Source organism: Panthera onca, assembly GCF_046562875.1.
Source record: "Panthera onca isolate mPanOnc1 chromosome Y unlocalized genomic scaffold, mPanOnc1 haplotype 2 h2.ChrY_unloc_5, whole genome shotgun sequence".
NCBI classification, from domain to species: domain Eukaryota; kingdom Metazoa; phylum Chordata; class Mammalia; order Carnivora; family Felidae; genus Panthera; species Panthera onca.
In genome coordinates this window covers 29,709-56,305 of record NW_027675868.1, presented here as the reverse complement: position 1 = coordinate 56,305, position 26,597 = coordinate 29,709, and the positions used below count along the sequence as shown (strand labels likewise).

At 40.5% G+C, this 26,597-nt stretch overlaps 1 pseudogene; it reads left to right on the top strand.

Annotated features, from left to right (window-relative positions):
• Positions 1-24,749: 24,749 nt before the first annotated feature.
• LOC145715277 (uncharacterized) lies at positions 24,750-25,808 on the top strand (annotated as a pseudogene).
• The last annotated feature ends 789 nt before the right edge of the window (positions 25,809-26,597 follow it).

Below are 26,597 nucleotides of genomic sequence, written 5' to 3'. Positions count from 1 at the left end.
GTGGGGAGTTGACTTCTTTCACTTGGTATTTTGAATATTATCCATAGTGTTGTGTGTTCCAATAGTCTGTTACTACTTGTTTATCCGTTGTTCACATTTCAGTGGACATTTGTATTATTTCCACATTTGGTGTATTTATTTCTTTTTATTAGAGAGTGAGGGGGAGGGAGAAGGAGAGGGGAGGGTGGAAGGAGAGGTGGGGGAGAGATAGGGAAAGGGAGATGGAGAGGGAGAGGGAGATAGAGAGGGAGAGGGAGAGGGGGAGGGAGAGAGAAAGAGAAAGAGAAAGAGAGAGCAGAGGGAAAGAGAAAAAGAATCTTAAGCAGCCTCCATGCTTAGTGTGGAGCTCAATGTGAGTCTCAATAACACGACCCTGGGATGATGACCCAAGCAGAAATCAAGAAATCAAGAAATCTACCAACTGAAGCACCAGCTGCTCCTTAGCCTATTAAAAACAAAGCTTCTATAAACATTTATTTTTTTTTCTTTTCTTTTCTTTCTCTCTCTCTTTTGTTTTGTTTTGTTTTGTTTTGTATGATCGTAAACTTTATTCTCTCTAGGGAAAATATTTGAGAGTAGATTTGGCTGAATCATAGAATAGGTTGCATGTTCAGCTTTTTAGGATACTGTCAAACTGTTTGCCAGGGTAGTTTTATCACTTTTACATTCTCATCAGCAGTATGTGAGAATTCCAGTTCTTTCATATCCTAGCTAACACTTCGGAGCCCTGTCTTTTGATTTTAGACATCTCGTAGGTATGACGTAGTAGTTGATCTCATTGTATCTCATTTATCTCATTGTAGTTTATATTTGCATTTCCCCTCATGATGCTCAACACATTTGCATGTGTGTATCTGCTGTACATATGTCTTTTTTGGTAATGTGTCTTTTCAAATCTTTTGCCTTTTTTTGGATTATTTCGCTTCAGAATATTGAATCTTGCGGATTGCCCATATGTTCTAGATATAAGTCCCATTTCACATAGGTGATTTGTAAATATATTCTCCCAGTCTCAGTCTTCTATTTCAAACTCTTTGTTCTTTGAAAAGCAAAAGTTTTAGTTTGATAAAATCCAATCAATCTTTTTTTTTCTTGTAATGAATCATATTGTTGGTGGTGTAGCTAAGAAATGTTTGCCTAATCCAAGGTCATAATGGTCTCCTACTTTAGGTACTTTAAAAAAGTTATCGTACTGTATTCTAGATTGCATTGGTTCTGATGAGAAATCTTTTTCCTCCCTTTCTCTGGATTAAAGCAATTTGATTGTGGGGTGCCTTGGTGTAGTTTTCCTCATTTTTCCTGTCCTTGAGGTTCATTGAATTTATTGGAACTATATATTTTTAGTTTGCATCAACCTTAACAACTATAAATTCAAATTAGTTTCATTATTTACTGAAACTAGTTTTCTTGTCTGTGTTCCTTGGAGATACAATTACATGTATATTAGATGATTTGCAATCACATTTTCTCTGTGTGTTTCATTTCAGATGATTTCCATTGTTATTCTTTAGGTTCATCAAACTTTTTTTTTTCTTTTCTGCACTGTCTATATGCCTTTAATTTCATTCAGTAATCATAGACCAGATTTCTTATTTTAGTCATTGCTTTTGTCATGAGAAGTTTGGTTTAGGTCTTGCATATCACTTGCATGTCTGTATTTAACATGCTCATTCTGCCCTATAATTTCTTGGATATACTGATAATAGTTATAATAACTATTTGAATGTTCTTATGTATAAATTATATCATTTGTGTAATTTCTGGGTCAGTGTCAGTTGAGTTCCCCTTCCTTATGTGTCTTAGTTTCCTGCTTCTTTGCAGCCTGATAATTTATATGGGTTGCCGAACATGGTCAGTTTTAGCCTGTCAGAGGCTGGATACTTCTAGATTCCTAAAAATATTCTTGGTTTTTGTTTTGGGACATAGTTTAGTTACTTAGAAATAGCTTGATCCTTTCAGGTCTTTCTTTAAATATACTTTGGGCAAGGCACAGGCAGCACTTAGTTTAGGGATAATTTTTGTCCAGTACTGACACAAAAATCAAGTATTTTCCAAATGGCATGTAAATTGTGAGGTCTTCCACACTGGCTGTCAGGCATTATTCCTGACCCTGTATGGCAGTGGGTATTGTTCCTTCCCCTGGTCTCAGTTTCCTCATACACAAGAGTTTATCCATATCCAATTGAATACTCAAGGCAGGCAATCTGTTGATCTCTGGAGTTCTCTCTGTGAACAACTTTCTCTTCTTTGGTACTCTGCTCTGTGAAACATAGCAGTCTTCCTGAATCAGTGACTACCCCCTCCACAATTCAGGGAAAATGTTGGGCTATGCCAGCTTCCTCCTCTCTAAACCACAGACTCAAATCCCCACCTAGTCAATAAGCTAGGGCACTATAGGAAGCATTTCATTTATTTCCCAATATCAGGGATCACTGCCCTTCACTGCCTGATGTCTGGTGTTTTGAGAACAGCTTCTTATATATTTTTTCTACACTTTTAGCTACTTCCATAAGGAGTATAAATCTGGTTTTTGTTATCACATTTGGCTGGAAGTAGAAGTGTTAACACCAATTTACATTTTAGTATTGAGTCTTACTTCTCTGGCTTTGTTCTTTTATCTTTTTATTCTTCTTTGATGATGGATTTAATGTGGACATATGGAGAATGGCCATAGCTAGACATAGGGAGAAACTAGGGATGAGCTGGCAGATTGGAAGTATAGTTAAAAAAGAAAAAAAAAGGAAAGAGTGAGAATATGCAGTCAAATCTTGAAGAAAGTAATTGATGGCGATTGTCAAAGCCATGTGAAATCTCAGCTTCCACTTTAACACCCATAATATGAGAATTCAAACTAATGTTTGAATTACTTGGGTGAAAACTAGACGTCTTAAACGATTTTTTTTTTTACTGCTTTGGTCAAATGATTCTTTACCAGTGTTCTCCTTGGAAGAGAACAAACTGTGGCACAGAAGAAAACACACTGGACATGGAGTAGAGTCTAGGGTTGTTGTCTACCACAGTCATAAACAAGTTAGGGGGAAGGCACTTGACTTTCCTAGGTCTCAATTTCCTCACCTGGAAAATGGAATAAGGACTCCCATATGAAGGGCCATTGTGAGATTAAATGAGATGATGCATGTGCCAGTTTTACAGAGCCTAAAACTTAATATTACATGCAAGCGTCTGTATGCAAGCGTCTTACTTCTTCTAGAGGGAGGGATTTGCATTTCTTTTAGTGGAAGGAAAGAGATGAATATACAACTGGACTATCAAATAAGAGGTGGATAGAGGACTGGCTTACTGGTCTACCTCCTTGTACTCATTCAGCCATCCTGGCCCTGGGCTCCCTCCAAATTAAAGAATCAGTGTCAGAAGATCTGAGATCCACCCGTAGGTATCTGACCCCTCACAGAATATTAGCCTGTCTTAGCTGTTCAAATGAGGATAATGATGGCTATCATCGGTGGAGCACTTGTTCCGTGTTGTCAGGTGTTGGATTAAGCACCTTGCCAATACTGTCATTTAAACTTTTTGACCCATTGTTATTATTTCCATTTTATAAATTAGGCAGCTGAGTTTCAGATATGTTAAGTAATTGGTCCAAGATAACACAAACACAATTGGTGTGGCTGGGATGGGCACCAGCTCTGCTCCTATGCCAACATGCATGCTCTCACCCATGTTACACTGCCTCCCCTTTAGCATGTTAAGGGTTTGGAAAGCTGAGGGCCAACCCTGATAAAGTACCATGGAGTATGTTGGTGCCCTAGCTAAGATCTTTTTCCCTTACCTTACCGGAAACATTTTCATATTAACTGAAACACTAGTCCCTGCACAAGACAACTTTCCTCAAATTTCTCTTAACGCTATACAGTGGTCAGAATATAAAAAGCAACGACTTCAGAACTTGAAAGTTAGCAATAGGAGGTGAATGAGGGAAGGGAAGCCAAACAAGAATGACCCTGTGATGGTTATTATTACGTGTCTACTTGAGTTGGCCATGGGGTGCCCCAGACTAAACATTTTTTCTCGGGATATTTGTAGAGTGTTTCTGGGTGAGATTAGCCTTTGATTTGGTGGACTCAGTAAAGCAGACTCTCGTCGTCAGTGAGTGTGGGCAGCATTCAATGTCCTGAGGTCCTGAAGAGAACACAGGGTAGAAAAAGGAGGAATCCATGCCCCACCGCTTCTTTTCTCAGCCTTAGAAGGTGATCCCGCTTAGAGGCAGAGCAGTGGGTGGGGTTAGGTTTGGTTCTCCTGAAGTGCCTTTGCTCCAACAACCCACAATGATGTGATTTCCCTGCAGGACTGAAATGAGGGCCCATGTGCGGTTATGGGTCAGGGGTAGCGTTGGAAGAGCGGAGCCAAACATATGGGTGGGCCAGACTGAAACTGTCTCAGGATCTCCACCTCCATCTCCATCACGGCCATGGAAATGTCATGGAGAGAGTGTGACTTCCACACAGGATTTTCCCCAATGGTAATTGGTCCCAATCCGTTATTTCTTTCAGACGTCCATGCTAGGTCCCTTTAGGGCCAGAGCCCAGGCCAGCGTTAGGGTTAGGTCCTAGCTACCTGCATGTAGATCTCCTGGTTTCCCAATACCATTTGTTGAAGAGACTGTCTTTCCCCCATTGTTTATTCTTGCCTCCGGATCTTGAAATCTGGGATTTTGATACCTCTAGGTATGGTTTTGTCTTTCAAGATTATTTTCACTCTTCAGGGTCTTTTGCGGTCCCATACATATTTTAGTATTAGTTGTTTCAGTTCTGTGAAAAGTGCCTTTGGGATCTGGATAGGGATTGCATTGAAACTGTAGATAATTATGAGTAATATGGACATTTTAATGATACTGATTCTTCCAATCCATGATCATGGGATAGCTTTCCATTTGTTTGTGTCGTCTTCAATTTCATCATTGACTTATGGTTTTCACACTACAGGTCTTTCACTTCTTTGGATAAGTTTAGTCCTAGCTATTTTACTCTCTCTTTTTTTGGTGCGATTAGGAACGGTGTTGTTTTCTTAATTGCTCTTTCTGTGACTTCATTATTATTATATAGAAACCCTACCAATTTCTGTGTATCAAATCCATATCTGCAACTTTACTGAATTTGTTTATTACTTCTCGTAGTTTTTGGGGGAAAGTTTTAGGGTTTTCTATGCATATTCCCATGTCATCTGTAGATAGTGACAGTTCAGCTTCTTTACAAAGGTAGATGACTTTAATTTCTTTTTTCTTATCTGATTCCTGTGGCTAGGACTTGTAGTGTTATATTAAACAAGAGTGGCAAAAGTAGACATATTTATCTTGTTCTTGATCTTAGAGGGAAAGCTCTCAGTTTTTCACCATTGAGATGTTAGGTGTGAACTTAATATAAACAATATATAAAATAATATTTTTATGTGTTGAGGCATGTCCGCCCCCCTGACTTTGTTGAGAACTTTTACCATGAATACATGTTAAATTTTGTCATATGCTTTTTCTGCATTTATTGGTATAATCATATGATTTTTACCCTTCGTTTTGTTGAGGTGGGATATTATGTTGATTGATTGGATGAGCCATCTTTGTTTCCCTGGAATAAAAGCCACTTAATCATTTTAGTGTGTTGTTGAGAGGAGTTTGCTAATATTTTATTGAGGATTTTAAAGTCTATTTGGTTTGATATAGGTGTTGCTACCTGGTTCTGAGGTGTTGTTGTTGTTTGATGTTGTTGTTGTTGTCCTTGTTGTTGTTTGCTTTCATTTGCACGGGAAATGTATCTCCATCCCTTCACTTTCAGTCTGTATGTGTCTAGGTCTGAAGTGAGTCTGTGCTAGGCAGCATATGGATGAGTGTTGTTTTTTGTCCATCCTGTTACCCTAGGTATTTGGACTGGAGCACTTCAGCCATTTATATTTAAAGTAATTGTTGACCATTAGGTACTAATTCTAATTTTGTTCTTTGTTTTCCGGTTGCTTTTGTAGGTCTCTGTTTCTTTTTTTCCGTACTCTCTTTCTTTCTCATAGATGGATTTGTGTTGTGCTTTACTTGGCTTTCTTTTTCTTTATTTTTCATATTTTATTTTTGTGTTTTGAGTTTGTTATCACAAGGCTTACATATAACATCTCAAGGAAACAGCAGTCTATGTTATTTTGGTGGTCACTTAAATATAAACACATTCGAGAAATTTAAAAAGATTAACCTTTGGGGCAAGTGGGTGGCTCAGAGAGTTAAGTGTGTGATTTCGAGCTCAGGTCATGGTCTCACAATACGTGAGTTTGAACTGCACGTTGGACTCTGTACTGACAGCTCAGAGGCGGGAGTCTGCTTCAGATTCTGTGCCTCCCCCTCTCAATGTCCCTCCCTGTTAACACTCTGTCTCTCTCTCAAACATGAAATAAAACATATTATTTTAGTAAAATAAAATACAAAGAGTAACTTTTTTTAAGTCCCTCCTCCAAATTTTATGTGTATGTTGTCATATTTTACATCTTTTTATTCATAATTCTGTAATATCTAATTATGATTCCCCCCCGTTAACATTTCTTGCATTGCTGATTAGTGGTGATAAACTTCTTTATCTTCTGTCTGAGAAACTCTTTATCTCTTTTTTTTCTTTATCTTAATGCTAATCTTTCCAGGTAAAGTTTTCTTGGTCTTGGGATTATCCTTTCAGGCCTTTGAAGATATCATGTCACTCTTTCCCAGCATGTCAACTTTCTGCTGAAATAACACCTGACAGCTTTAGGTGTTTGTTTGTTGTGATTTTTTTTTCAAATCATAGGTAACTTTTGCTTCTCTCTTACAACTTTTGAAATTCTTTATTAATCTTTAAACTTTGACGTTTTAATTCTGATGTGTCATAGTGTGGGGCTCCTTGGTTTCATCATGTTTGGAACTCGGTGCTTCTTGTCCTAGATGTCTGTTTTCTTCTCTAGTTTTGGAAAGTCTTCAGTTATCTTTTCTTCAAATAATTTTGGTACCCCCTTTCCTTCTTGTGGAATCCCTATTATGTGGATTTTTGCTCACTTGATATTTCCAAAGTATCCCTTAACCTATCCTCATTAAAAAAAAAAAAAAAATCTTTCTGCTGTTTGTTTTGGGTGCTTTCCCTTAATCTGTCTTCCATATCACTGATATGTCCTTTTGCATACCGTCTTCTACTGTTGATTCCCTCTAGTGTTTGTTTTTCCAGGTATTATATTCTTGAACTCTGATTTTGTGTGTGTTTGCTATCTCTTAATTAAGGGTCTCACTTAGTTCTTGCCTTTTCTCTGCAGCTCGGCGAGCATCTTGACAATTATTAATTTATATTCTTTATTTAATTGAGGCACAATGCTTACCTGTGTTTCCACTCTTTTCTGGTTTTTTTATTGTTCTTTCTTTGGAACATATTTCCCTGTCTCTCCTTTAGCTTACCTTTCTGCATTTGTCTCTATAGATGAGGCAGAGCAGCTACTTCTCCTACACTTGAAGGAATTGTCTTATATATGATTGTCCCCCTGGGTAGACTCTGTGTGCTAGTTGGTGACATTGGCTGGCTGGCTGAAGCCGTGGCTTGCATGGACTGGGGATCCTGGGGCTTTCTACATAGCAGGCGCCCTGTCAGGATACTTAAAGCTGAAGTGAAGGCAGACTGGGGTGTCCCAGGATTCTGTGTGTTGAGGGTACCCTGGCAGGACAGCTGAAGCTGAAATGATTGCAAGTTGAGGCAAGCTGGGGTGCTGTGTATAGGTGCCCTGAACAGGGTGGCTAGAACATAAGCAGTCTGGGGGTCAGGTTGTCCTTGATCTCTCTATGCAGACGGTTTCTGGGCAAGATAGGTGAAGCTAAAGTGGGTAAAAGCTGAAGGCACCGGGGGCTGTACATGCAGAGGATACCTTGCCAATATAGTTGAAGCTGAAGTGGATATAAACTAGGGTGTACCAGGACTTTCCACTGAGAGGGTGCCCTGAAGGGGCCTTGGGAGCTGAGGTGGGTTACAGTCCAGGAATGGCTCTTCTTATATGCTAGTTCCTCTTTAAAGTGCATTGTTTAAGGGGGGGAAAGCATATCATGGGTGTGTGTGTGTCCAGTGCAATTGGGGCTGGTGTATATTGTGGGACTGGAACTTACTGAGGCAGCAGGCCAGCTACAGCAACTGGACCCTGCTCTGGTCTATGCTTTTAAGGTAGGGGGAGAATGTGGGGCAGCTGGGTGGCTCAGTGGGTGGAGTATCTGGCTTCAGCTCAGGTCATGATTTCACAGTTCATGAATTTGAGAACCACATTGGGCTTGATGCTGTCAGTGTAGAGCCTTTGCTGAATCTTCTCTCCCCCTCTTTCTGCCCCTGCTCTGCTTGTATTCTCTGCTTCTCAAAAATAAGTAAACATTAAAAAATGTGGATGTAAAATGTAACCCTGCCATTCTCCCGTCTCTATGACCCAGAGAGAACTCCTGTGGCTCCTCTGTCGTTGACAGAGTTCTAATCCTCTCTTTTATATGACAGTTGCTCTTTTCAAACTGCAGAGTTGTGTTTTGTTTTTTTTCTTTCTTTTTTCTGCCCAAAGACAGAGGAGTCTGTTTCTGGTCCTTCCCCAACTACCCTTGGCAACGTTAGGGGTGAGTGTTCCCTTTGTTACTGTCTCTCTGTCTTGCTGTTTTCTTTCTTTTCTGTCTTTTGATTTGCTATGTTTTGTTAGGCACAATCTGTGCAGTCAGTCCTCAGCTCCTCAGGAGGAATTGTTATATCAATGGGTGCAATCCCCAGGGAGCTGGACAAATTGGAAGTACACCTTCTGGCTGGTTCACCAGAAAGGTAGTCAGGGAGTTCAGGCACAAGAGCACCTAGCTCCAGGGGACCCAAAAAAGGTGAGGTTTGGCTACCCATTACTGACAAGATCGCAATTCAAAGGAAGTAGTGGAGGTGAAACAAATGGGAAATGTATTCAGAGGCCGACACCAGAAATGCAGCAGACTCACATCAAAGACTCTCTCTAAAGTGCTGAAAATACTTCCAGGTTTATGTAAGGAAAATGTGGGACAAAAAGAGGTAGGTATACACAGGTGGTCACTAAGGTCAGGTTGGTCATTGTCTTGGGCTTGAGGGTGGAGTCTTATTGGCTCAGGCTGTCCTTAATGCTAGAGTGGTAGATTCAGTTCCCATCAGGTGATACTTTGCTTTCAGGATCCTGAATTAAGAGATAAGCTGAGGGTGGGGAGGGGGCGCCTGGGTGGCTCTGCTGATTAAGCATCCTACTTCAGTTCAGGTCATGATCTCATGGTTCATGGGTTCATGCCCCGCATTGGGCTCTGTCCTGACAGCCCAGAGCCTGGAGCCTGTTTCAGATTCTATGTCCCCTGCTATCCCTGCCTGTCTCCCACTTGCACTCTGTCTCCCTCTGTCTCAAAAATAAAGAATCATAAAGAAGGAGAGAAGCTGGAAAGAAAAAGTTAATCAATTGGATAGTTTAAGGTCAATATGGAGGTAGTTGAAATCTTCTTTCACCTTGGAGGAGTTGAGTTCAAGGCCTTCCTACACAGCCATCTTGAACTGAAACTAGAATAGGGTCCCTCTCAATCCTATTTTGATTGGGGAAAGTTTGGGAGAAATCCAACGAAGGAGACAATAAAAGCAAGGAATCTGCCAGTTCTGTGTACAAATCGACATAAACACCAGTACCTCCCCTGATTACAATCGTGGCATGTACAGAAAAAGGCATAGATAAGGCCTTCAGATTGGAAAAAGTAAAAATAAAAACTATCTCGATTCTTTTATTTATTTATTTTTCAATTTGTATTTTGGAAAGAGAGAATGAGCAGAGACGGGGAGAGAAAGAGACAGAGAGAAATACAGAGAGAGAAGCTTAAGCAGGCTCCATGCTTAGCACAGAGCCCCACACGGGGCTCAATCCCCTGACCATGGGACCATGACCTGAGCTGCTGAGCACAGCAGTCTGGTAGTCAACTGATGGAGTCATCAAGGTGCCCTGAAAACTGCCGCGACTCTTAAATCATGGGGTTATCAACATGAAACAAATTCTAAGGGATATACATCAGGTTTCTAGAACTCAAACATAATTAAATAAGCCCCAGAATACATGGTCAATATATACAACTCAGTTTTATTTTATACGTAAGCAATGAACAATTAGAATATGAAATGATTTTAAAGAACCATTTAATATCACACCAAACATTGAAATACTTACATTTAAATCTAACAGCCATGCACAGGATCTGTATGCTAAAAGCCACAGAAGGCTGATTGGATCAATCAAGGAAGATATAAATAAATGGAGAGATATACCATATCTACCCATGGAAGCCCTGCTAGTAAGATGTCAGTTATCAACTTGATCTAGAGATTCAACAGAATCCCAGTCGAAATCCCAGGATTCTTTTGTGGATATCAGCAAGCTGACTCTAAAATGTGTGTGAAAAGACAAAGGAACTAGAACAGCCAAACAGCTCTGAAAAAAAACCAAGTTGGAGAACTCATGTTGCACAATTTTAAGACTCAATATAAACCTCCCGTAATCAAGGCAGTGTGATATTGAAGAAAGATGGAGACACAGGTCAAGAGATAGAACGGAGAATCCAGAAACTGACCCCATACACAAGCATCCTCACGCAACTTCTGATAATGACATATAGCCAACCTAACAGAAAAAGGGATATAGTCTTTCATCAAGTGTTACTGGAACAATTACGTGTTCGTATGCAATAGTAATCAATGAACTAAGTAATTAATTGTTTAATTAGTCGGTTCATTGATTAATTAATTAAAAGAAGCCTTGACCTAAATTCATAACTTATACAAAACTTCACTCAAATGGATCATAGATGTAAGTGTAAAGTACAAAATTATAAAACTTTCATAAGAAAGGAGTGCTGTTGGTTCATAGAATCATTCAATAAATACTTTTGGAGCATTTAGAGTGAGACAACACAGTCTACACCCTGAGGATCCACTAGTGAACAAAAGAAGCAAGGATCACTGTGATCTTGGTGCTTAATAGTCCAGTGGGGGAACTGACAAAGGTAATGGAAATAGAAACTATGGTAGAGAATAATGAATGGGGAAAAAAGGAAATACATCTTGGAGAGGATATAAGAATTGGGGGAGGGGGTGTGAAATACTAGACAGGGTGAAATACTAGACACAGAGGGTCCTGCTGAAAAAGGTGTCAGTTCAATAAATACCTCAAGGAAATGAGAGAACTACCTGCTGACAGGAGGTGATCTAGGCAGAAGGACCCATGAATTCCCCAAGGCAGGAGTGTGAACGTGTGTAGTGATGGGAAGCAAGGAGGCCAGTATAGATAGAGAAATGAGGATGTGAAGAATGAGCAATAAAGAGGTGGAGGTTGTGGGTCAAGGAGGAGAAAAAGAGGATGAGGGAGAGAAGGATGTAAAGACTGCCAGCAATAGATAAGGTGAAGCCACATCTGGTCATACCTGTTCCTCCGCCTCACATTACCGGCTGCAGTTCTTTTTATTTTTTAATTGACATTTACTAAACTGTGTCTAGACCATGAAAAGCTAATTCTACTTGTAGCAACTAATTGAAGCAAGAAAATGGAACACCCTCAATGATCAATAGCAGTGTTTAAATAGGTTATGGCATGCTATGTGGCCTTTAAAATTCATAGCCCTGCAGAACATTTATGACCTAGTGAAATGCTCGTATCACTAGATGACCAGAAATGGGATTCACAGCTACATAGCTAATTCTGGATAATGCATGTACATATACCTCTTCCGTGGCGATTATACCACAGTGTTAGAGGTGCTTACCTCCAGGGGCACCTGAATGGCTCAGTCGGTTAAGCATCTGGCTCTAGATTCCAGCTCAGTTATGATTCCACAGTTTGTGGGACCAAGCTGCATATTAGGCTCTGCACTGACAGCGTGGAGCCTGCTTATGATTCTATCTCTCTCTCTCCTCCCATCGCTCACTCTTGCTCATCTCTCTCTCATTCTCTCTCTCTGCCAAAAATACGTAAACATAAAAAAAGGTGTTTAGATATGCTTATCTCCAGATGTTTGACTTATGACCATTTTTCTTTCTTCTTTTTTTAATTTTCTAACTTTTCTGCAATAAACTTTAAGACTACCATAATCATAAAATAACGTTTCAAATAAATGATTCAGTCTAGTATCATTTAAATAAATAAAGTGTTTCAATTCATAAATTTATTAGTTACATTCAACATATCAAGGATAGTTTCAAATAGTCCAGTGTTAACGTTGCTAAGGTCTAGATTACAATGGGAGTCAAGGGATACCTGGGTAGCTGAGTCAGCTGAGTGTCCAACTTCTGCTCAGGTCATGATCTCACAATTTGTGAATACAAGCACCACACCAGACTCAGTGCTATCAGCATAAAACTCACTTTGGATCATCTGTTCCCTCTGTTTGCCCCTTCTCTGTTTGTGCTCTCTCTGTCTCAAAATCAACATTATTATTTTTTTATTGTTTTATTTTTTTAATGTTGATGTATTTTTAAGAGAGAGAGAGAGAAAGAGTAAAAGCAAGGAGAGAGAGAAAGAGAGAGAGAGAGAGAGAGAGAGATAGACAGAGAGAGAGAGACAGAGAGAGACAGAGAGAAAATCCAAAATCCAAATCCGATTCCAGGCTCAAACTCACAGACTGTGAGATCACGACCTGACCTGAAGTCAGATGCTTGACCAACTGAGCCACACAGGAGTCCATAAAAACTGTGACTTTATAAGAAATTACATTTGTTTGAAAATCATATAATTGGCTTTACACCATATGCTATTGGCTTTACGAAAGACTTTAGTGAACAGATTCATCAACCCACTTACTCTAATTAATATATTAACTTCCAAAATATCATCTTCAGTGGGTCTGCTCCAGGACCACATCATATTAAACACAAACAAACAAGCAAGCAAGCAAACAAACAGACAGGCAAAGAAAGAAACAAAACAAGAACTAGTAGCAATCATGACGCATAATGATCCATCCCACTGTCAACTTTGTTACTATTTTTTTGGCCAAAGAGCTTATTTCAAAGGATTCTGTTGCTTTTAATACAGATGAACTTCTGCAATTAGTTCAGCATATAGGTTTGAGGACATACTGAAAATGTAAAGTAAATACATAAGTTTATATTGTATAACCTTAGGCCTCTAACTTCCATGAAACTCCAAAAGGAGGACATTAGCAGCACCATAAATTCTCTCCCTGCAATCACTCCCCATTCCTGCTCCATATCCCTTCCCCAACGTAATCAATATCCTGACTTTGAGCAACAGATTAAATTAGTCCATGTTTGAATTTTATAAAAATATAATGGAATAATATGCATTTCTTTAGATCTGGCTTCTTCCGTTCAACATTATAAGGCTCATTGATGTTGTTTGGATAGATGTAACTCAGGGATTGGTACTTCCACATTATATTCTCTTACATGATTATTTAACAATTTGCTTATCCATTCTACTGTTGATTCACGTTTGGAATGTATGTTTCCATACTGTACTTATACGGAAGGCTGCTATGAACATTTCCCTTTTACTGTGCTCAGCATGAAGCGTATCTACTACAGCGCGTTAATGTTTAGTTAGCTGCCTTAGCCTTAAACCCTGGCTGTACATCAGAATCACCCTGATGTCTGATGTCAGTTCCACAGATCATTCTAATTTGAGCTTGGGTTAAGAACCACTAGGGTAGATGTTGAAATCCCCAGACAAAAGGAGGAGATGAATCCAGTTTAAGGAATTCTCAATGGGTTCCTCTTTCTGGACAATAAAATGCAATGTAAAAATTATTTTCTGGCCATATTGACATCACTTTTCTCCCCCTCCCCTCTCCCTCCCCCTCCCCCTCCTCCTCTTTCTTCTTCTTCTTCTTCTTCTTCTTCTTCTTCTTCTTCTTCTTCTTCTTCTTCTTCTTCTTCTTCTTCTCCTCCTCCTCCTCCTGAGGACTCCTCCTCCTCCTCCTCCTCCTCCTCTTTCTTCTTCTTCTTCTTCTTCTTCTTCTTCTTCTTCTTCTTCTTCTTCTTCTTCTTCTTCTTCTTCTCCTCCTCCTCCTCCTCCTCCTCCTCCTCCTCCTCCTCCTCCTCTTTCTTCTTCTTCTTCTTCTTCTTCTTCTTCTTCTTCTTCTTCTTCTTCTTCTTCTTCTTCTTCTTCTTCTTCTTCTTCTTCTTCTTTCTTCTTCTTCTTTTTTCATAGAGCTCCTACACATAAAGACTACGTATAGGTTTTAAGAGTCTCTGCATGGCTTCCATAATATGTTGAAAATACCCCAAATTCTCAAAGGAAACGTCTTTAGACATGTTTTAAAAATATGTGTTCCATGATACGGCACACTTGAGTGGGAGATTAGGGTATCAAATATGTAGACATACCCTAATTTGGTATCCCAGCTCCATAAATACTGAAACTGGAAAAGGCAAGTGTTAATTTTCCATGGTCCAGATAAAGACAGAATTAAATGAGATCTCCTTAGTAGTAACTGTTACAACTGAAAATTTAGTTGGTGCTCTTTAATTTTCTAGTTTCCTGAAACTGCTTTTTGGATTCATGTCCAGAATCTGTCTTGATGAATATATGTCAGAGAATGAAAGCCAAAAACGAACAATGTGACTCTAGAAAGTACTGCAACAGTTAACATTGAGGTATCACAAAACTCTGAAAACACGTTCTTCAAGTTCAGTCTCCAATATGCATTGACAGGTAGGAGAAAACAGAGGTCATGATAGAACTCTTTTGTGAAACGTGAAGATATGTGCAGTAACTTATTATTTTTGTGAAGTTAGGTAATTGCCTCTGGTTTGTGATGTAAACCTTGTTTCAAGGTTGCACTTGAATCCGAAAATTCGTTCAGCAGACTCCCCTCCCACCTGATATGACGTTGACTCCACCACTTCACCAAGAAAGATTTCTAAACTTTGACCATGTTTGAGTGTTTATAAAAGTTTCTGGAAGCATGGAAGACCTCATCTTTGCCTTCAAGAAACTTACAATATTTGAGGGTAGGAAAAACCCAAACACCATACAAAACACAGTAAGACTTCAAGGTCAAGTTTCATGTATTAGGAGAAGTCCACTGAGCTGAGTTGATCAGTAAAGACATCTCAGAGGCATAGCACAAAGAATCTTAAAGGATGACCAAATTTCTAGCTGGCAGGCAGAAAGGAGAAGGACAAAGGAGACAAAAGCAAATGTGTGGGAAAAAAGGAGGGGCAGGCATTCCCGGAACAGTGAGAACAACCCTGATGGAGTTTGAGCTTCTTCTATAACAGTGGCCATTAAGTATTTGTGACGATGACCAAGACTGGGTAGAAGATGAGGTACCTACATCACCCATCAATTCCATAATCTTATGTAAGAAGGTCTTGTTGACAGCGAAGAATTGGAGACCATCAGTTAGAACCTCAAGATGGTAATAAGGAAGCAATTCGGTAGAAACAAAACAACGAAAAGTTAAAAATCTAAGCAAACTTCTGTAAGTATGTGAATTAATACCCAATCAATAAGCAATTGAAATCCATGACCAACGTAAGACCCCTCTTGTGTCTCTCTGTTAATGGGACATTGTCTTCAGTTGCTCTAGAGGGAAGGAGACTCTTGTCAGTCTTCTCCTCCTCAACGTCTTTCCTGTGATCCATTCAGCAGCAGGGGTTCTCAACTCCACCTCCAACGTATGCCAAGCCAGCTAGTTTCTCACCACCTTCTGCCTACTCTCCATTTTCGTTCTTATCCCCATGCTGCCTTTCCCTTCCCACCAAAATCCCAGTTCATTCTTTTCACTACATCAGGAATGCAATCCAAAAATCCTGAATCTGAGCAGTTCATTCCTCTACTTAAAACAACCCTCTAATCTCCACTGTACTCAAAATGACACATAGAATCTGTAACGTGACCACCAGACATTGGCAGTCCTGCCTTGTCACCCCTCTAATGCCATCTTTCCTCATTCTCCTTTCATTAGGTGATTGGGACCGTCTCTTCTCCTGGTTTCTTAAATTAGACCCACGTAGGTTCCGCTTAGGATGCATTTTGTGTTCGCTAGTTAGCTTACCGTTCTTGCTACGGGTCCAACTTTGAATAAAGGACTTTTCCCCCCAAGAAACCTTTGTTGGCCAATCCTCTAATCGACATTTTGTCCTCTGTGTCATTCCTTCTCATAACATTTAGTCTTTTATTTAACAGCATTTGCCACATGTTGTAATTACACATGTACCTTTTGTAGCTGAGGTTTGAAACATCCTGAATATATGGAGCGTGCATGTTTGATTATCACTGTGTACTTGAACCTAATAGTACCTGACACCTAAGGTGCTCGATATGTATATCCACAGTGCCTGAAATAGGGGACTTTTAACTATCTCCCGGTGTGCTGGACTACAATATACATTCAAGTCTTCAATAATCTCTACCACCAAATTTAGTATTCATATACAAAAAAGGGAAGGGTCACCTCCTCAAGAATAGGAAAAACAGTTTGCCTTGTTGATAGCTTCTATGGTGTAGCTTACATTTTGACCTACAAAAGACCCCACCCTGGAGATACAGTTTGCATGGATGTAGTGACAACTATGAGGAAATCAAAACAAAATACAGTGTTTATTGAGTGTAATGTGCCAGGATTTTTTCCACACGTTTTACAGGCATTACCAATAATCTCACTACTATACTGAACATAGGCGTTATACTTCCCCTTTACAAATTGGAAAAACAAACTGTGAGGTATCATTTGCCTACAATCTAAGATCTGGCTGGTAGAAGGAATTGATGGGGCCAGGTAATTTAAAAAATCCACAATTTTGCCCAAGGTAACCTCTGGGAAATCAGAAAATTAGCGACTTTCATAAGTGCAGCTGCCCAGAGCCTTTTGGAGGAGCCGTCTGTGGGGAGCCCGGGCTTTGGCGCCATCACATCTCCAGGATCTCACTACCAGGAGAAACCCCCATTGTTGGGAAGGGCAAGAACATCCTTCCATGGCAATTTAAGGTGTTTTAACCCCTGTCAAGAGAGTGCAAACCTCCAATTACTTCATTCGGTACTTCAAGGAGCAAATCAAAGCACACCTCGTGGGATTTTCAAACATCACTCTGAGATGAGAAATCAAACAACGAAAGTCATAGCAACGCAAAGCAAGAAACACTTTCCAAAACACACCTCCAGAAGGGCCAGGCCATGGAGAGGGGATGAGCCCACTTTAATGTAGCAGTGCTCTCAGGTGCAGAGCACATAAAACAAAACAAAACAAAACAACACAACAACAACAACAACAACAACAAAAACGTTAAAACACATAAGGAATAGAAAACTATCCACAATGATGAAACCGAAGAATTCCTATCAGACGAAATTCCAGGATGAAGTGACCGTTAAATTGATCAAAATAGATAAAAGCAGTATAACAGCAAGAATTTAGAATAATTGTCATAAGATTTATCACTGGGCTTCAAAAAAGGCATAGAAGACAACAGAGAATTTAGTATTGCAGTGAGAAAAGAACTAAAACATAGCCATGGTTAATTAAAAAGGTAATGACATAGGGATTGATTTTAATCACTGATACAAAAACAGATAAGCTGGAAACTTGGATGTCTACTACCCAAGTTAATAGTTATGAGATTGTAGCAAAAGCTAATTCTAAAAAAAAAACTATTAAATAATGAAAAGGAGAAAGCTAAAATATGTCAAGCTTTAAATACCTAGCATGAGCCGTGCAGCTGTATAGTTGTTTAAAATTCTAGGATATCAAATAATAGTATGTGATAGCCATTGTAACACATGCAAAGTTCACCATTTCTACCTTTGCTCTTCTTCATGTGGAGTAATACGTTATTGGGTCTTATAGAATATCTGAAAAAATGAATAGTAAAAATTATAAAGTTTTTGAAAGTATATTTTGCTAGTGAGTTTGTCATGTCAAACAAAGTTATAAATAGGTGTTATTTCCAAACCCTATTCACGTGCACTCTTATTATGGCTAGACTCCACAAAAAGTTATTGCACAATTGCAATAAACATGATTACCAGTGCAATCTATTTTTTTTTTAAATTCCATTTGTTCATTTATTTGAAAGCCAGAATAGAGCATGGAGAATGTACCCTCTAGGTTCTGGATTCTCTCCTTGATTCCAAATGTCTTATTTGGGCTGCTACCATAAAGACGGTAAAACAATATTATCTGTACAATGAACATGTAAAATTCAGTACACCTCACTAGTATTACAATTTTGCTGTTTAGCATATGTGTTTACAAATACACACGTGTGCACTGGGTGAAGTTAGATGTTTCATACTTCTATCCATATCATGAGGAATTCAATATATTTTAAAGAGTTAGATTCCAGTTACCAAACCTAATGTGGGATAACATGCAAAGTTCTTGCTTATTTCTCACTTATTGTGCAATTATGAAGTTACCATAGAGCCCAAAGGGTAAATTCTTTTTAACTACACTTAACTGAACATATATCACTGAAAGTCAAACTTTGGCCTTTCAAAGATGACATGAGACTGAACGCAGAAAACCCAAAAGACTCCATGAAAACGCTGCTAGATCTGATACATGAATTGACCAAACTCACAGGATACAAAATCAATGTAAAGAAACTGGTTGAATTTCTATACACCAATAAGGAAGCAACAGAAAGAGAAGTCAAGAAATCAATGCCACTTACAATTTCACCACGAACCATAAAATACCTAGCAAGAAACCTAACCAAAGATGTAAAAGATCTGTACGGTGAAAAGTATAGAAAAATGTATAAAGGGAAATGATGAAGACACAACAAAATCAGAAAACAAACAAACAAACAAACAAACAAACAATCCATGCCTATAGAGTGGAAGAATGAATAGTGTTAAAATATAAATACTACCCAAAGCAATCTACACATTTAATGCAATACCAATCAAAATTGTACCAACATTCTTCTCCAGACTAGAGTAAGCAATCTGAAAATTGGCACGGAACAACCAAAGAACCTGAGTACTCAAACTTATATTGAAAAAACAAAGCCAAAGTGGGAGGCAGCCCAGACTTCCCCTTTCCTATGGAGCTGTAATCATCAAGATAGTATGACATTGGCACAGAAACAGGCACATTAACCAATGAAACAGAGTAGAGAACCCAGAAGGGGCCCCACAAATATATGCTGAACTAACCTTTGACAAAGCTGGAAAGAGAATCCAATGGATAGAAGACAGTCTCTTTACAAGTGGTGCTGGGAGAACTGAACAGCAACATGATGAAGAATCAACTAGATGACTTTCTTACAACGTGCACAAAAATAAACGCAAAACGGATGAAAGACTTAAATGTAGACAGGAAACCATCAAAACACTAGAGGAGAAAAGAGGAAAAAAACCCTTTGACCTCAACTGCAGCCATTTCTTCTTTGGCATGTCTCAAAAGACATGGAAATGAGAAGGTAAAATGAATTATCATGACCTGGTGAAGATAAAAATCTTCTGCACTGCAAAGGAAACAATCAGCCAAATTAAAAGGCAACCGATGGAAGGAGTGAAGATATTTGCGAATGACATATTGGTAAAGGGTTAGTATACAAAATGTATAAAGAACTTAACCAAGTCACACCTGGAAAATGTAATACAGTGAAAAAATGGGCAGAAGACATGAATAGAAACTTTTCCATAGGAGACATCCAGATGGCCCACAGACACATTAAAAAATGCTCAACATCACTCATCATCAGGAAAATACAAATCAAATCCACACTGAGATACCACCTCACACTAGTCAGTGTGGCTAAAATGAGCAACTCAGGAAACCACAGATGCTGGCGAGCATATGGAGAAAGAGTAACCCTCTCTCACTGTTGGTGGGAAAGGAAACTGCTGCACCACTGTAAGCATGAAACTTACAGACATCACAATGACTCTAAACGCATATCTTTCCCTAATAACAGTGAATTTCAATGACTAAATGCTCCAACCAAACAACATAGCGTATCAGAATGGATAGAAAAAACATAAACAAAAAACAAAACAAGACCCATCTCTTTGCTGTCTACAAGAAACTGATTTTACACAAGAGGACACCTTCAGATTGAAAGGGAGGGGATGGAGAACTGTCTATCATGCTACTGGAGGTCAAAAGAAACCTGGAGTAGCCAACTTATATCATACAAAGTAGAGTTTAAATTGAAGACTGTAACAAGAGATGACGAAGAGCTTTTTATATCAATTTCAGGGTCTCTCCATCAGGAAGAGCTAAACATTTTAAATGTCTACACACCAAATTCGTAGACACACAAATATATAAAACAATTAATTAAAAATATACAGAACCTTGTTGATAAGAATGTGGTAATTGCAGGGACATTAAATTAACCGCAGAAAAAAGGATGGAAAATCTCCAAAAGCATGGAGGTTAAAAAACATCCCACTAACGAATAAATGGGTCAACCAGGCAATTTGAGAAGAAATTAAAAGATATAAGGAAACAAATGAAAACGAAATACAACAATGCAAACCCTTCGGGATGCAGCAAGGGCAATCCTGGCAGGGAACAACAAAACAAAACAAAACGAAACAACAACAACAACAACAACAAGAAACATTGCTATCCAGGCCTATCTCAAGAAAGAAGAAACATCCCCAATACAAAATCTAACAGCACACCTAAAGGAACTAGAAGCAGAAGAGCAAGGCACCCCACACCGAGCAGAAGAAGAGAAATAATAAAGATCAGAGCAGAAATAAACAATATGGAGTCTAAAGGAAAACAGTAGAGCACATCAATGAAACCAAGAGTTGTGTTTTTGAGAATATACACAAAAGTGATAAACGTCTAGCCTGGCTTCTCAAAAAGAAAAGAGAGGGGACCCAAATAGGTCAAATCACGAATGAAAATGGAATTATTACAACGAATCCCTCAGAAATTCAAGCAATCATCAGGAAACATTATAAAATCTTCCATGCCAACAAACTGGACAACCTGGAAGAAATGGACAAATGCCTCCATACCCACACACTTCCAAAACTCAAACGGGAAGAAATAGAAAATGTGAACGCACCCATAACTAGTGAGGAAATTGAATCAGTTATCAAAAATATCCCAATAAATAAGAGTCCTAGACCAGGTGGCTTCCCTGGCGAATTCTAGCAGACATTTAACGTAGAGATAATAGCTATCCTTCCCAAGCTGTTCCAAAAAATGGAAATGAAAGCAAAACATACAGACTCATTGTATGAAGCCAACATTACTTTGATTCCCAAACCCGAGACACAGAAAAAAAGGAGAATTACAGGCCAATATCCCTGATGAATAGGGGTGCAAAAATTCTCAACAAGATACTAACAGATCACATTCAATAGCATATAGAAAGTATTATTCAACACGATCAAGCGGGATTCATTCCTGGCCTGCAGGGCTAGTGCAATATTCACAAATCAATCAATGTGCTACATCACATTAATAAAAGAAAAGATAAGAACCATAGTACACTGTCAATAGATGCAGAAAAAGTATTTGAGAAAATACAGCTTCCTTACTTAATACAAACCCTCTAGAAAATTGGGATAGAAGGAACATACTTTAAACATCATAAAATCCATTTATGAGAAGGCCACAGTAAATATCATCCTCAATGGGGGAAAACTGAGACCATTCCCCCTGAGATCAGGAACAAGATAGAGATGTCCAATATCACCCCCGTTGTTGAACATAGTGTTGGAAGTCTTAGCATCAGTAATCAGACAGTAAATGAAATTAAAGGTGTCATCATTTGCAACGATGAATTCAAACTTCCACTTTTGCAGCAAACATGACACTATACATGGAAAATCTGACAGACTCCACCAAAAGTCCTCTAGCATTGATACATGAATTTAGCAAAGGTGCAGGGTACAAAATCAATGTACAGAAATTGGTTGCGTTTTATACACCAAAAATGAAGCAACAGAAAGGGAAATAAAGAATCGGATCCAATTTACAATGCACCAAGAGTCAAAAAATACCTAGGAATAAACCTAACCAAAGATGTAAAAGATCTGTATGCTGAAAACTATAGAAAGCTTGTGAAGGATATTGAAGAAGATACAGAGAAAGCGAAAAACTGCCCATGCTTGTGGATTGGAAGAATAAATATTGACGACATGTCAATACGACCCAACGCAGTCCTCACATTATATGCAGCCCCAATCACATTGCACCGGCATTCTTCTCCAAGCTGGAACAAGCAATCATAAAATGTGTATGGAAACACAAAAACCCTGAATAGCCAAAGTAATACTGAAGAGGAAAACCAAAGTGAGAGGCACCACAATGCCAGAGTTTAGCCTGTACCACAAAGCTATAACCATCAAGACAGCATGGTATTGGCACAGAAACAAATACATAGACTTAATGGCATAGAATAGAGACCCCAGAATTGGACCCACATACCTATGGCCAACTAATCTTTGACAGAGCAGGAGAGAATATCCAATGGAAAAAAAAGACAGCATTCATTTAACAAATGGTGCTGAGAAGTGGACAGCAACATGCACAAGAATGAAACTAGACCACTTTCTTACACCACTCACAAAAATAAACTCACAATGCATGAAGGACGTGAATGTGAGACAGGAAACCATCAAACCCTTGAGGAGAAAGCAGGAAAAATCGTCTTTGGCCTCAGCGTCAGCAAGTTCTTAGTTGACACATCTCCGAAGGCAAGGGAACTAAAAGCAAAAATGAACTATCGGGACCTCATCAAAATGAAAATCTTCTCCACAGTGAAGGAAACAATCAACAAAACTAAAAGGCAACTGACTGAATGGGAAAACATGTGTACAAAAGTCACACTGGATAATTGGCTACTATCCAAAACCTATCAAAAGAACTCACCAACTCCACACCCGGGAAACAAATAATCCAGTGAAGAAACGGGCAGAAGACTTGAACAGACACTGTTCTAAAAAAGACATCCAGATTGTCAAGAGACACATGAAAAGATGCTCAACAGCACTCCCCGTCAGGGAAATCCAAATCAAAATCACACTGAGATACCACCTCATGCCAGTCAGAGTGGCTACAATGAGCAAATTAGAAGACTATAGATGCTGTTGAGGATGTGGAGGAACAGGAACCCTCTTGCACTGTTGGTGGGAATGCAACCTGGTGCAGCCGCTCTGGAAAACAGTGTGGAGGTTTCTCAAATCATTAAAAATAGATCTACCCTAAGACCCAGCAATAGCACTGCTAGGAATTTACCCAAGGGGTACAGGAGTGCTGAGACATAGGGGCACATGTACTCCAATGTTTATAACACTACTTTCAACAACAGCCAAACTATGGAAAGAGCCTAGCTGTCCATCAACTGACAAGTGGATAAAGAAGTTGTGGTTTATGTATATACAATGGAATACTACTTGGCCATGAGAAAGAATGAAATCTGGCCATTTGTGGCAACGTGGATGGAACTGGGGGGTATTATGCTACGTGAAATAAGTCAGGCAGAGAAAGACAGATACCATATGTTTTCATCCATGTGTGGATCTGGAGAAACTTAGCAGAAGACCATGGGGGAGGTGATGGGGGGAAAAAGTTATAGAGAGGGAGGGAGGCAAACCATAAGAGACTCTTCAATATTGATAACAGACTGAGGGTTCACGTGGGGTTGGGGAGAGGGGAAAGTGGGTGACGGGCATTGAGGAGAGCACCAGTTGGGATGAACACTGGGTGTTGCGTGGAACCAATTTGAAAATAAATTACATTGAATGAAAAAGGAAATCCAGGGGTGGCTCTTACTGAATATAAGGATAGCTTTCCATTTTCAGCACTTTATGAGTGTGAGGTAGTAGTAGCTTAAGATGTGTAGATGAAAGTTTTGTTTGTGTGTTTAAGAAAAGGAGTTGAATAAAGACAGAGGCCTGTCACATGTATCACGTTGACCTTGGCAAGTTTCTCTTCTGATTGTTACCATGACTTATCACTCTTAGTGATTCACCTAGTTTGGAGTCATCCTTTCATGGGGAAGTGGATTTCAGTTGATCATGGTAGGTGGTCCTTGTAGTATTTTGTGAATGAATTGTGTATGTGGTGATGATGGATGGACTATGCTGGTTGGTTTCAAAAGCACTTACACGGACGGTGTAACACGTTTTCTACCCTTGGAATCCCATACGGTCTCTTACTACTTTGTGTATGACTTACCTGAAATATCATGAATTGGTAGGTAGTGAATAGGTTTTAGTGGCACTGAATGCCCTACTGGCCACTCACACAGAATTCGTTGACGCTTTGCTCTTAAGCACACAATGACTCGGTCTTCCCTACACTGCATGAAAGTGAGCATGGATACTAACTAGGCAAACTGTTTGCTGCTGCTGTGAAGAACAGCTTCCTGAACTGTGAGCTGTAGCAACACACGTATGGAACCCTAAGCAAGGCACAGTACATCGGTATTCTTTGAAAGGGTAGAGTAGTTATTTCAATTTGGCTTTCAGTGCGTTGCATGACAAGGCATTTAATTAGCTAAAACCCTCTTAGAGTCATGTTTGATTGCAAGGTGTGTGTACTGTCCACCGCTAAGTGTCATTTCATGTTAGATGGAATTAATGGAGGCTGAAGCACCTGTGCATTCACCTCTAAGACAACCCTCTTGAACTCGTGAAGAATTATGGGCCTTCTCAGGTAAGATTAGGTACAGGTCTTTCTCAAGGGCATAATCTTAAACACAGCCAAACCTAAGGCAGCTTTGGGCAGCCCACCGTGATAAGATATGCAGACATTGTGACCTCACAAAGCGCCTGGTCTCCTAGCAACTGCGGTGTAACTCTCACAGCCTGCCTCCTGATTTGGCTTCATGGTAGGAAATTCATCAGGGCCCTGCGGCGGCCGCGAGACCTGGCAAGCGCGGGCGGCCCCTAGCGGCCTCACATCCTGAGCAGCATGAAGAGGAGGCGGCGCTGGCCCGGGGAGGCCCTGGCCCTGGCCGCCGGGGGAGGAGCCTCTAGCGCTGCAGGAGGGGCCGCGCTGGAGGCGCCTGAGGAGAAGGTGGTGTACGTGTGGTGGCAACCGTCGCGACTGTCGCTGGCCAACAGCACCAAGGCGCTGATCGACGCTTTCAAGCTATTCCTGCCCGGCAGCACGGCACGCGGCAGCTCAGCTCAGACGCGGAGCTCTGGAGCTACCTCTGCAGCCTCAAGCACCAGTTCTCCCCCCTACATCCTGCGCAGCAAGGACGTCTACGGCTACTCCTCCCTCCTGGCCCTGGTCCCGGACCCCGGCACCAGCCCCCCGAGGCCCGCCTCCAGACGCGCCGGCCAGCTGCCAGGCGGAAGCGCCACGGAGCCCGGACGGTGGCGGTCGGCCAGAGGAAGGTGCTGCCCCCGCCGTCGCCGTCCCGCGAGGAAAACAGCCCCCGCAAGCCCACGGCCTCTGGGCCCTACTACGGGGGCCGCACCCTGGAGGAAAGTGGGAGGGCGGCCACCCCGACTGACCACCTTCCCCACCATTCGCGTAGCGGGCGACGTGTGGGTCGAGAGCAGCCTGGCAGAAGCGCGGCGCCAGGCGCGCCAAGTCCTGGGAGTGAACCTGGAACCCGTGGTGAGACTCCGCCGCTTCCCAGTGCCTGGGCGTGAGATGCGGGCCACCGCCGCGCGACCTCTCAGCCCCGGGACGGGTTGTGCCTGGAGGGATGAACCAGGGACAGCCGGGACCGCGTCCCGTAGTGCACTTTATGGGCGAAGAAGCACCAGATGGTCCAGGCCCGCGCCCCCGGGATGCGGCGCCGCCTGCTGGGACTCCGCGGCAGCTGTGCCTCTCTGCTGCCTCCCAGCACCGGGTCTGCGGAGGGAGGAGACCCCTGGACCGCCAGGGAGGTCCCCTTTCTTCCTAACCCCAGATTGAGATGTCTCCAGGACTGTAGGGGCAGATCCATGTGCTCTCTTGTTCCCTCATTGGTCTGAAGTCCTCAGAAGAAGCCATTCCACCCCCACCCCCTCCAAACGAATTTGGTTCCATGCTTGTGTAATAAAGCTAGAATTTCCTTGCTGTTCTCCCACCTCTGGCTCCTCCCGCCTCATTTTCTTTCCTTCTTTCTTTTTTTGACTGCCACTCTTTCTGGACGAAAGATCGAATATGTGTGGAAAGTTGTTGCAATAGTTGGTATTCTCAACACCAATTGCAATAGTGGGTATTCTCAATCCCACACCTTTCTGAGTTTTAACTGGATTCCAACGCTTTGACCAAGGATACTGTCTAAGAAATTCAAGCGTATCACTGTTAATAATGTAAGGATTTGTATGGCTTTGAATGTCATGGGCTCGGTGATTACAAACCAAAAGATTCAAAGTTCAACTGTGTACACATTCTTCAGACGTTTCTAAAGATTTTATACTGAAATGTAATGTTGATGTTTACTGAACTCCTAAAGGAAATGGTAGACCCTCGGAAGGTTTTGTTTAGTAAAATTAACTTGGGAAATTCTTTATAAGTGGGTAAAACTGAAAATGCATTGAGAAACCTCACGGTTTCTATTAAAAACCAATGAGTGAATTTCAAAAAATAATAAATAAATAAATAAATAAATAAATAAATAAATAAATAAATACATAAATAAACAAACAAACAAACAAACAAACTGGTGCTGGTTATGGACATGGATGGAATCCACTCGGAAATGACT